The 12,166-nt window shown below is 46.7% G+C and overlaps 1 protein-coding gene across 20 annotated transcripts in view; it reads right to left on the bottom strand.

The window, feature by feature from the left end:
• Positions 1–12,166, bottom strand: part of LOC116227747 (uncharacterized) — a 130,597-nt gene that overhangs the window by 72,299 nt on the left and 46,132 nt on the right. Inside the window, exon 5 of one of the 20 annotated variants that reach the window (XR_016465342.1) lies at positions 11–12,163. The exons of 18 other annotated variants lie outside the window; for them this stretch is intronic. The gene's annotated coding sequence lies outside the window, so the exon portion shown is untranslated. Of the gene's footprint in view, positions 1–10; positions 12,164–12,166 lie in introns of those variants that run through there. One more of the 20 variants, XR_016465345.1, reaches the window with a different exon arrangement.

Here is a 12,166-nt window from a genome sequence, read left to right as displayed (position 1 = left end):
TGGCAGGAGAGAGGAAAAAAAAAAAAAAAAGTAAAACAAAAAAGCCAACAAAAAAACTAAGGTTCTTTGGATGAGGTTCAGGATGACTACACTTTTACTGTAAGTGTTTGGTAACTCGGAGTCGCATAACCCTCCTCTGCCCACTTGGGGCTGCAGCAGAAGGATTACGACAAGAACCACTCTACAGACATGCACACACGCCCCAATTCCCTGTCCAAGGGAGGACAAAAAAAATATAACAAATTAAGCTGTGTTTCCCATTTAACAGAGACCGATTGCTATTTATTTAACAATTTTAAAGTGTTATTTTAGCCTTCCCGGTCTGTGTGTGTTCAGAGGCTGTTTCTGGGACATGAGCCAAAGTCTATCAGAGCAACTTGGCACCAAGAGAGGGAGGAAAAAATGAAGGGAGGTGATGGGCAATGCTTCCCGCACTGACAGTCCCTGGACCTGGGCAGGGCGAAGAGGAAAAATGAGGACGGCCATGGAAAAGCCAGGTGCTGGCAAAGGCTACCCACTTCCCAGTGCAAGTACACTGCAGCACCAGGAGCTCCAGGACAAGTGCACTGGGGGAAGAAAGAAGACACCGATTATCTCCCAGTGGATAACCTCAAGGTCCTCCTTGGGGTCTTGCGCACAGATTCCCTCCTCCTCCCTTTGCCATCAACCTCCCCAGGGGTAGCATCAAATCCACTGTCCCTCCCTAAAGATGGGGTCTGGGGCTCTCTTTTGCTCCTGCTGCCTTTGTTGTGCCTCTGGATCAGCATTTGGGATTGATGTTCAGCAGACAGGTAGAGGCAAGACGCGGCATGTCAAAGGGAGAAGGCTGATACCCTAGATGAGTTCTCCTCCCCTTCAACCACTTATTGCTCCCTCTCCCAGGTTCAGAGCAGATGAGACAGCTCTCAAACACCAGGATGCCATGAAATCAAGTGCCAGGCAGACACGGAGAGTCATCCTGCACATTGCAACAAACAACATAATGGGAACCTACTTGGCACCCAGCAATGGAGGCTGGAAAACACGCAGCTCAGTCAACAACCAGTCCATTTCACACTCACAAAATATGTTTTATCAGTTAAAAAATTTCCCATCTTTTCCCATATTGCAGCATCAGACACTGTCCTCACACCTCCCACTTTCCCTACTGCTCACTCTGTAGCACACAGCTGCAGCACAACAGCTGACTCGTGGGGTTGAGAAACACTTGCGTGCTAGTACACAGACAGCTTTCACTAGTTTCTTCATGAAGGTCCAACTCAGAGCCTGCTGAAGTGGATGGGAGGCCCCAGTTTTCCCAGATTTGGGCCAGTGGGATGGTGGCTGAGCCAACACTATGAAGTCCTGCCTCTGAGGATACTCCAAGGCTCCCTGCTGCAGGAGCTCCCTGTATGCATGCTTTCCCAGTGCTCACATGATGAATTAACCATGTTTGCTGTCAGTCTGGGGCTTGCAGGCAGAACGTTCTCAGAAGCTTTACTAGCCCTTCAGCAGATGTGGAGGGCAAGGACCTGCCGTGCTCACCCGACACACAGTGTCTGGGACAGGCAGTGCTAACCCAGACACATTCAAGAGGCTGGCAAAAGGGCCGTGCTTAGCCAGAAAGTTGGGAAGCTACAGCCACTTAGACTACCTCAATAAAGTTATTAAAACAAGCACAGATGTGCACCGAGGGCATATGGAACCCATCCTCCAGAGGCGCATCCAAATGAGATCCCTACATGAGTATCTCCAGTGAAGCAAAGCATTAGGTTGGATGGGGAACTTGGCAACCTGATCTAATGGCATGCACCTCTACCCACAGCAGAGGGTTGGAACTGGGTGGTCTCTAAGGACCCTTTCAACCCAAGCCATTGCTATGAAAGCAAGGCTTGTTGCTGAGCAAGAATGTGATTGCATGAGATAACTGTGGCACCATACAAGCAGCTTTCCTCCATGCCACCTGCAACAACACAGTGACCCCAGACTGGGCAAGTGGGAGCAACATGCAGTGAGTTGACTCTCAGAGCCACAGCATCTCTCTTGGTACAAGAAGCTTGCTGCTACTCCTCTCACGTTGCACCTGAGACTGCAGTTTTACAGCTCAACACTGGCATAAGCTCAGCTCTCAGCAAACTCAATTGGAGGACACTTGCACTGATACAACACGGTGTAGAGGAACCGCCTGGAAGCCTTCAGGCCTTCTGCTGAAAGCAAATCAAATCAAAACAAAACAAGTATTTCCTCCTTAGATCAAGTCCACATCCAACAAAACTTGCACATGCTGCAACACAGACCGCTGCCCCATGGGAGCTGTTAGCTCCATGCTTTGCACTAGAACCCCTCTTGGTTTTATTTACAAGCAGCATCAGAACTCCTGTCAGCGTGTCCAGCACAGTTGCCAGCCGCTCACCTCCCTGCAGCATGGGTTTACAGTTGTATTTGACTTCTTTCCAGCTAAGTCCCAGCCTGTTAGCCGTGAAGAGGCCAAATCACTTATTTACTTCTTCACCTTCTCTGTCAACTTTATAAAACAAATTGAAATTGTTTTTTGAACTAGTTAGATCAATACAAGTCAGATTCAGTGCCACTTGTCACAATCAAGCTTCTTTTTTTTCTTTTTTTTCCAAGGGAAATTTTAGCCCTGACTGAGTTAGAGCTGAAATCCAGACCTTGGTATCAAGACTCATATCTTCCTCCGAGACACCATGCCCAGATGCCATACTCAGTGTGGGATCACATGGGAAGGTTCTGCAGCCTACAAAAAGGAGCAGGCATACTCAGTAGCTCTGCCTATCTGTAATCTTCCTCTCAAGGCACTTTTATATCCTCCTGTTATTTTAAAAGCTAGCACACACTGATTTAGCTTTGCTGCTATGCATTCTTAATATCAACCAGAAAACTCTTTCTTCTTGCAGTAAAACCCCTTTTTTTCCCTCGGGGGTACAGCTGGTAGGGCAGAATAGACTCAGCATTTAGCATTTAATTGTAAGCATGAGTATCAGCTTGAATCATCCTGGCTTGCAGGGCCCAAGAGCATTCACAGCGGCTGTGAACACCGTCAGATAGCTGCTGTAGGGGTATTTGGTTCAGCATTCATGGAGGAGGAAATCAGCAACTTGCATCAGCACAGGGTGACCAGTTTGTGGTCAACTGAACCAAGAGTCAAAAGCCCAGTGTAATGCTGTCATGTCGGAAATCTGGTCTGGATGATGGGGCTCAGCAGAACCAAAGGGCAGCAGCCAGAAGCAAGCCAAAACTCAGATGCAAGGGCTGCAGAGATGTCCAGCAGCCATCCAGCCCCAGGCCACTCAGCTTATTTGTCTCTGTGCCACTCTCCAAGGCAACACCAGCTCGGCTTCTGCCAAGAAGGAAGCCAGTCTCAGCCGCAGTTCCCAGCCACCAGCAGCCTTCTCCCTGCCATCCGGGAAGGGCTGCTGTGCTGCTAACAAAGCATTTTCTAACATTTATTGGGCCAGATCCAGAAGCATTCATTTTCCCTCACCACCACCACCACGATGAACTGAAACCTATACTCTGAGAAATAGCAGCCTGTCCCACTGCCACTGGGCACAACTGCAAGGCAACAGCCAGAAACCATGTTCTCCTGGGCAGCTTTCTGCTGTTCCTGGGCTCAGACAAGGGGAGATGCTGACTGACACCTTCCTGGGTGCTTCAAATCCACCATTCGCTTCAAAGTTTGATCCAAAGCAGATGTTCAGCTGTCTCTCCTCTTCCTGCCCTTCCTCCTGCATCTTACCCATTGTCCTGGCCAAAACATGTTGCTACACTGTGAAATATGTGCAGAAGATAGCACCCCATCAAATCATACCCAGCACCTGCGGTGCTTGTTTTTTTTCCCCCCAAGTTTAGCATATGCAAATCTTCCAGCCATTCCTCTTAAGTGAAGCTTCCCAAACAGAAGCTTCATCTTCCCAAGCTGCCTGCTTGGAATATGAAAATATTAAAAACAGAGAGGATGGATGCTCTATTTGAAGCAAGGTTCCATGGGACAATAGAGACTGAATTGTTACCTTTGCCATTTTTCTGTAGGCTGAGGTCTGCCTTTCTTGTAACAGCATCCAATTCTTAATACACAATTGCTTTATGATTCACTGCATCTCCCAGGTCCTTTCTGCAGTTAATGTGTTATTGTTCATTTGGGGTACATGCATTCAATTGCCAACTGCACTAATTTGAACTTGTCTTTACTTAATTTATTTTTCTCGTCTTCAGACAACCCTGTAACTCGTTAAGACAACTGTAAGCGAGGAGACTACTGGGCAAAGTATCAGCAACACGTCTGGTTACACTTGCATCCTTTGCAGTCTACCACTCAATTCACTAGAGAAAGTAGACCCTAAGCAGACCGCTCAAAACACCCTTTTGATCCTATAGCAAACTGTTTTTGAAGTTTTGAAGTGCTTCTTAAATACTCAGTTATGACTATTTCATCGTATTTCCCAAGTTTGGTTGTCAAAATAGCAGGATATCCTCAGGAACTACCCAACATCTTCCAGCACTTTTTTTTTTGGTACAGTCACTAAAATCTCAGGACTGAAACAGGTTTTCCTCCTAGTTCTGCAACCCCTCCATCGCTCACGACAAACCACTACATCAGTCGGTAGCACAGCTCAGAGCTGGTAACTCATACAGCATGAGTAAAGATGGATGAATTCTGCAGTTATTCCAAGCTTTCTTAAAATTTATTATCCACTCTTCATCGGGGATCACAATCACCTTCCGATTTTTCTTCAAGTCTTATTTTCCAAGGTAGGTCTCACCAATCATGGCTGAGATCCAGTGCTGCAGGGACTCACAACAAAGCAAATATCCAAAGGGTTAATGATTTTTTTCCCACGATCTTTATCTCATATACATTAATTCCACTGGAAAAAGGAACGTTTCATTTAAAAAGAGCAGCTGTTGGGAATAATGCAAGGCTTAGAAAGAAATTTAAGAAAATAAAATAAAATAAAAGGAAGCAAGGGGAGAAAGCAAAATAACACTTCCAGAAAGTTTTCCAAAGGAAATGAGTAACCACTTGTTGTTAAATGATAAATCACAGTCCTCGGGAAGTGGCATTGTCTGTGGTCTATTTTTAATGAGAAAACACCCGTGTCACTGGCATGAGGGCTGCACATGCTGATGGGATGAGTCTGCGGGCAGTGGGAGCTGAAAGCTCACGGGTAACCATCACCTCATTCCTGTCATTCCCACTGCTTATCAGGAACCAAAACAGCATGAAAAGCAAGTGGCTTGAAGGAAGAAAAAGGCACCCTGGACAACAAACAAGGCTGTTGCTTTCCAGGGAAGGAGGGCAGGAGGAAACGCTACAGACCAAGAGAAGGAACAAGGCCACATGTGCAGACTCGGGGCTGTTTGCTCATGCTTTCCATGGGCCAAGGATGTGCACACAGCCACAGGTGAGCTCTGTCCTACCAGGAAACAAATCTCAGTGTCATGTATGAGCATCCTGCGAGTCCTCAGGATGCAGAATTTGGGCATGCAACAACCCTTCAGCCTCTTTTCTCTAAGGTCTGCTACTGAGACTGAGAGCTTTCCTGGGAAGCTGAGGGCTGCTGCAATAGGGCCAGTACCTCATGCTGCAGCTCCATTTGTCACTGAACACTTCAGAGGTATAATGAGCCTCATTTGAGGTTGATAATGAGTCTCACACTCCTGTGGTGACATGACTCAGGCCATAGACCATGTGGTACCAAGAGGCCATGCCAGGGAAGGAAAACCGAAGTCAGTGAAGCACAACTAGTATCATATCCTTTCCCACTCAATAAGGAGGATGCTCCTCCACAGAAAGTGATGGAGAGCACGCAGATGGATCCAGTAGTGCTCAGTAAAGGTGACAGACCAGCATTCCTGGGACAGGGAAGGGCTGAGTGCTGCCCACAGCTCTGCACCACATAGCACAAGGTACCCTGAGGACTTTCAGATCTGTAGGAAGATGCTGGGAAGCAATGAGAGAGTGAGAGGCAATCTCCACCCATGACTCAGAGATGCCATCTGACTCTCAGGAACATAGACCTGAGATGAAAGAGTGCGCTCTGCCTGTTTTCAGTGATGTATTACTTTGCAATTCTGCACCTTCACTTAGCTTTCACTGACCCGGTGCAAAAAGACTGTAATTATTCAATTTCTCAACTATTTCTAACATTCTTTCCACATATGAAGCTTTTTTTTTTTCCCCCTTCCTTTTAATAGGAACAAAACCCCACAGTTTGCAAGAGATTATACAACACACACACTCACCACTGCTCCAAAACAGCATCTGAAAGCATTTGTTTGATGTTTTCCACTCCCCCACTATAAAACACCACCCTGCTGGTCTCATTTATTGTGTGGCATTTTGCAACGAAGCGTAAAAACGGAATTAATCATAGCCCTGAAAAACACAAACTTCTTCTCTGAGGTTAGAAGTAACCATTTGGAAGGAAAACTTCCAGGAGCCAGAGGGACTGACAGGGCTGGAGACTGAAGTCCCTCTTTTCAAAGGCCAAGTGTGTCCCAATATATCCCTTGGACAGCTGCCCTGAGCCAAAGTTATAATAATTTATTCTTTCTGCTTGCCTACGGATCAGTTCAAGTAGCAAGGAGATTTGGTACAAAATCAGGACAAATACCCAAAGTGAACAGGGAGGTTCAACAGGCGAACGTGTCATAAATCCAACAGGAGGCTTTAGCTCTCACTGCAGCTTTTGCACAAGCTGATGTCCAGAGCCTTGGCTCTGGTCCCTGCCTCCTGTGCTGGGATGCTGGGGAATTTGGGCACCTTCCCCTCTTGGGCAGCGCTCAGCATCCCAGTGCGAGCACTGACACTCAGCCCTGGCAGGAGGCGTTGCTTCAGCAAGTCAGAAACGTGGAAATCTGGAAAGCCTATGCCAAAAGAAAAATCATTATCATCTTTATATTTTCTGGCTCAACACCATTTAAGAAAATTACCTTCTACATAAATCAACGTCCCCTTTCTTCACTTCTGCAGATTTAGTGCTTTGCGTGAATTGAAGGAGTGGCTTCTGTCAAGGATGAAGTTGGGAAAAACCATGAGGCTATTTTTTACATTAGATGTTGTAGCAGAGATTTGCAGAGAGCTTTGGAATCCCTTTGCATGGGAGGCAAAACATTAATAATTTTAAACCCTCCTTTTAAATTAAAAAGAGCATTCAAAGAAACTATTGAAAGAGAAAAACCATCAAGCCCGCTGTCACATCCAACTCAAACACTGACGTTTTCTCTCAAGCACCAAAAGCGGTTTCAATGAGCTGGCAACCAAAGAATTTACCTTTCCCTTACTCGCCCTTGCCCCACATTGGTTCTGTGGCCCCTCTCTGCTCACCCTGAATCACAGAATCGTAGTATCATTAAGGCTGGAAAAGACCATCTAGTCATCTAGTCCAACCATCAACCAGTCCCCGCCATGCCCACTAACCATGCCCCTCAGTGCCACACCTCCATGGTTCTTGAATACCTTCACAGACAGTGATTCCACCTCCCTGGGCAGCCTGTGCCAATGCCTCACCACTCCTTCTGAGAAGTTTTTCCTAATACCCAACCTGAACGTCCCCCAGCACAACTTAAAGCCATTACCTCTTGTCCTTCATACAAAGCAGGCACTGCTTGCACTTCTGCTGAGTTCTCCTCACAGCTTCACTCCGCAGAAAGAGGAGTGGAGCTAGGGGCAGAGGCAGTTCAAGCAAATACCAGACTTCTTGCAAGGGATGCAAAATATTTTGCTACACTTGCTCTCCTTCTCTTACAAGTTATCAGTTTTTATTTTCCTTTTTAACTTTGCAACTTAAGATAAGGTCAATCACATGCTTCAGGCTGATGGCAAAGAAGTTTAGTTAAGGAACTGGCTCACTGGTTTTCCACTATCCTGTTCAACTGAATGTATCTGTGAATCCCTCACCTCCACAAGTTGGCAAGGACATAGAGGTGGTAGATGCCCCTCCTTGGAGACATGCAAAGTCAGGCTGGACAAGGCCCTGAGCAACCTGGTCTAGGACCATATCCAGGTAGCTTTTGGAGATCTCCAAGGAAAAGACCTCACAGTCTCTCTGGGCAACCTGTGCCAGTGCTGCTTTCCTCCGAAGGACCAGGCAGCAGATGGTGGAGCTGCTCCACAAGTCAACTCCTATGTCTTTCTGCACTCTGAACTTCTTTTTTTTCCACAGCAAAATTCAGGAATTTTCATCAATGAGTAAAGTTTTTTTGAGCGCTGTGCAGCAGGAAGGAGCAGGGTGGCAGGGGTGATGGCATGTTGGCAAAGACAACTCTGGTACAAAGCGGCATGGTAGGCACTGGGAAAAAAAGAGTTAATAAAAAAAGTTGTTTTTTGTTTTTGTTTTTTGTTACTGCTTTGTTTTAGAATAGCAAGGGAAGAAATAAAACAATCGATAATTGATCTTCTTTTCTTTTTAATCAACAATCCCAGACCTTTGTCTGTGCTGGTGAAGCGTTCTCCTTATTCAAAGCACATGTGCATCTGCCTGTCTCAGCTACTGATACCATTTCTTATCAGCACGTTTCATTCTTTCCCATTCTTGCAAGAGTTCTGCAAGGTAAACAAAGGATATTATCTTCATATTTAAGAGGCAAAGAAAGGCTGACAGGGACAGGCCCACCTCGCTATGGAGGCTTTTGCAAGAGCAGGAACAATGTGGCAGCCCAAGATTTAGGGCTGCTCACACAGCCTGGCCACACAGCCAGCAGCTATCCTGGTATCGGGGCAGCCAGCCAAAGCATGTGCTCAGAAAGGTCTTCATGCCCCACAGCTGCATCCTCGACTTCCAGATGTTTGCAGAGAAAGGGTCATGATCCTTTTCCTCCATCTCTCAGACTGCCTGCAAGAAGTCCCAGCTCTTCTTGGACACCGAACAGCAGGACATCTTCACACTAATTTGAAACTCCAGTTCAGCACAGTCATGCTCTGAAACCCATTAATCTCAGTGATGCTTTGGCCTAGACCATCGTACTGCAACAACATGGGGCACAAAGACTAAAGCCCCAAGATCTGGAGCCCTCTGGATCAGTACCCAAACCCAAGCAGCACAGAGCAATCCAACCTCTGCAACCTGCGTGGCAGCCACTAAAACCACAGTGGCTCTAATCTCAAAGGAGGGGACGCAGTCCCTGAGGTTGCTTCTGCCCGCTGCAGTGAAAACAAAGATAAAATTAGTTCTCCACCAGAGAAGTGGCAACTGTCCTGAGGCAAGCCCTGCTCTCAGGCACTTTCAGGGCAAGCTTAATTGCAGCAGGGGTCATGGAACTCAGCCTTGAGTTCCATGCTGGTGTATTTTTGGAGAAACAATACATGCAAACACTGGCAGAGCACAATCTCACATCTCTGCAAAGGGTGCTTAAATAAGTCCTTTTCTTCTGGAAAAACAGGGGAAAACCTACATGTCAACAGGTCCACTGATCAAGCGCCATCCTCCAGTAGTTTTTTCAGACAGTTATGAACTTGAAATGTATTTTGTCTCCTGCTCCAGCAGTTCCTAAACAGTGCGAGCTAAATATTTATAAAAGAGTCACTGTTTGTTTAAGTTTCAGCCCCTACTTGCTGAGCTCCACGATGCCCAGACCCCAATATGACAGCTGATTACAGAAGAGCTTGAAAACAAGGCAGAGGAGACGCTGAGGCTTACCAGACCTTTCATCTGGACACTTTCTCTTGTTGTTGTTTTGGGTTACCTCCCACAGCCAGCAGCACTCCTCCTGCTGGGACCCTGCTTCAGCATAGCTACACACAAGCACTTGCTGAATAAGAAAGCCCATAAAATCTGGCTGGAACAAAAGGGACAGGTACGTGTAGAATGAGAATGCTACCCTCCAGCACCAAGTTTGCTTTTAGCATCCTCCTGCTGGGAGTCAGCACCTGTGCCCCTGGCATCTCCACACCTTGTCATTGCTTCACTTTGGTTTTCCCCCTACCAACAGTCCTGGGAAACTAAGCAATGCAGTTGCTCTGTTTTAAAGGAAATACAGCTCCTGCAAGCCAAGGGCCGTTTTTCATCCAACGCTTTAGCAGAGCTGGATGCTACAGCCCATTTGGGAGAGCTCTTGGTGCACTTAAGAGCCTGGCTCTCTATGACATGCAGTCGAACAGTTCAATTGCTCCTGAAAATTCAGTGTAAGCAAGTGAACTGCTTTGCAGCATGCAGCAAGAAGCCCAGTTTTAAGTCCGTGCCAACAAGTACTACTGAGTACTACTAACGGTCCCTTCTCTTTCCTGCATTAAGTACCAGTTTATCTGATTTACCACAGTATCTACTTCAGTGGTACAAAGTCATAGAATCATTAAGATTGAAAAAGACCACTAAGATCATCATGTCCAACCCATTCCCACCATGCCCACTAACCCATATCCCTCAGTGCCACATCTACACGTTTTTTAAACGCCTCCAGGGATGGTGACTCCACCACTTCCTTGGGCACCTGTTCCAATGTCCAACCACTCTTTCTGAGAAGAAATTGTTCCGAATATCCAACCTGAACATCCCCTGATGCAACTTGAGGCCACTTCCTCTAGTCCTGTCGCTGTTACCTGGGAGCAGAGGCTGACCCCGCCTCACCACAACCTCCATTAAGGGAACTGTAGAGAGCAATAAAGTCTCCCCTGAGTCTTTTCTTCAGACTACGCAGTCTCGCAGCTGCTTCTCATAATAACTGTGCTCCAGACCCTTTACCAGCCTCATTGCCCTTCTCCGGACATGCTCCAGGACCTCGGTGTGTTTCTTGTAGTGAGGGGCCCAAAGCTGAACACAGTACTTGCAGAGCAGCCTAACCGGAGCTGGGTACCACAGTTCCACAGTACCCTACAGAATAAGCAGGAATACTGAAACTTTTGGTCTGACAATCTTCCACAAGCTGAAAAGACACTTGGATTTGCAGATATGCTTCTGCTAGAAGCTCTCTGTGCCCAACATGTCACACTGTAAAGCATTACAGCACCTCCTACACATAATGCTGCAAAAACCAGCATTACAGGTGAGCAACCAAAAAATTAGACTGCGTTTTAGATATGGTGATTACAACTTATTCACCCATTAAAAATATCTGTGGGTACAGGCACTTACATACTTAGACTGAGTAGAAAGTGGCTTATGCATCTCAGACAGGTGAGAGACTGAGACAACTTTGCCCAAATCCAATTACTTCCAGCGTAGCTCCAGCTTTGAGCTGACCCACCGATGAGCATGGATTGCTGAAGGACTCAAAACCACCACAAACAGCTGTTTGCTAATGCTCATCTGATCAACCTTAAATTTTTCTCAGAGCTGCAGCAAGGTTGGACTCTGTTCTGGGCTTCTCCAGGGAATAACAGGGCTTGTTCTCCGCTGCACAGGGTGTTAACACTTCTCCCTAACAGAATAAAAGATGTGGCGTCAAGCAAGACAAGCATCAAAGTACTATCAAAATCAGGTTTGCATGCTGAGACTATTGGGATTCTTGATACCCAGGGAGCAGGTCTGTGTATGAACCAACAACCCAATCACACAAATAAATAACGATGCCACTGTGACGTGCACACGCTGCACACCCTTGTCCTTGCACAGTTTCCTGCGTGCATACGCACACGCAGACAGGAAAGCACCTTATTAAGCTTTAGGCATGTGCCTGTATGTGCATTCCTGAATCACAGCCCTGCACATGAATATGCATGAGTACACAGGCACACCGCAAGCAAGAAGGCTGATAGAAGAGATTAAAGAGAACACCGAAACATGTAGGAGGCTGGAAATAATGACAAGTGCTTTCATCAGTAAAACCCAAATTACCCTGTCTGCACACAGCCTCTCATCTCCTACCGAGCAAGCAAAGCTGCTTATTATAGAGATGCCTTTACCGTAATCTGACTTGTACAGAAATGAGAGGAGCTGCCCTTGCTTTCAAATGGTTTATTTTTCTGCTTCTTGGGGGATCAGTTAATGGTGGGAAACACGGTTGGGCTCATAGGAAAGTTGCATTTTCCTGCACCCAGAGGCTGCGCTCTGCCCTGTGGTGCTGTGCTAGCTTTGGGAGCTGGTAGCTGTCCCCATGTGCCAGCTGCTGTCCTAGGTGCCAGCCTGCAGGCAGCGAGCATCAACCCACAGCCAGACTCCTCTGCCTCCTCGAAGGACACAAAGTTTTACTGGAATGGGAGACTTTTTGTTTTGCTTCACCTGGTCTT

The sequence above is a fragment of the Phasianus colchicus genome, chromosome 3 (genome assembly GCF_987193195.1).
Source record: "Phasianus colchicus chromosome 3, bPhaCol1.hap1.1, whole genome shotgun sequence".
Classification (NCBI taxonomy): domain Eukaryota; kingdom Metazoa; phylum Chordata; class Aves; order Galliformes; family Phasianidae; genus Phasianus; species Phasianus colchicus.
Note: the sequence above shows the minus strand (reverse complement) of the source record. Positions and strands in the feature narration are given on the sequence as shown.